Source organism: Papilio polytes, unplaced genomic scaffold (genome assembly GCF_000836215.1).
Source record: "Papilio polytes unplaced genomic scaffold, Ppol_1.0 DF821277.1, whole genome shotgun sequence".
Classification (NCBI taxonomy): Eukaryota; Metazoa; Arthropoda; class Insecta; order Lepidoptera; family Papilionidae; genus Papilio; species Papilio polytes.
In genome coordinates this window covers 1,323-1,785 of record NW_013527927.1, presented here as the reverse complement: position 1 = coordinate 1,785, position 463 = coordinate 1,323, and positions in this window count along the sequence as shown.

The window sequence follows — 463 nt, the reverse complement described above, 5'->3', positions numbered from 1 at the left end:
CCCACGTTGGTCTTCGGCTGATTCGTCCTGCCTCTGCCCCACGTTGGTCTTCGGCTGATTCGCCCTGCCTCTGCCCCACCTTGGTCTTCGGCTGATTCGCCCTGCCTCTGCCCCACGTTGTGCGCCAGATTGTAAGATGGTCTGCGCGCGAACCCCGGGTTGGGAACCACGCGCAGATACAAAAAATGTTCAAATATCGGGTAACCGTCACAGAACAGCAAGCGGTTACCTGCTGAATTAGGCCGTCACTATCCGCAAGCAACCTAATTCAGCTACACTACTTTGCAAGTTCTGAGTAAAATTAGTCACAAGACAGCAAGCTAATATACTCAGAATCGCGTCGTAGGAACTAACTTGAGAAGACAGTAATTTTAACAATATTTGTTATCTTCTAATCTTCTGATCTTCTCTGATTTGCGAATGTACATGAAATAACTTAACCTAAGGCGCATGTGATACAACA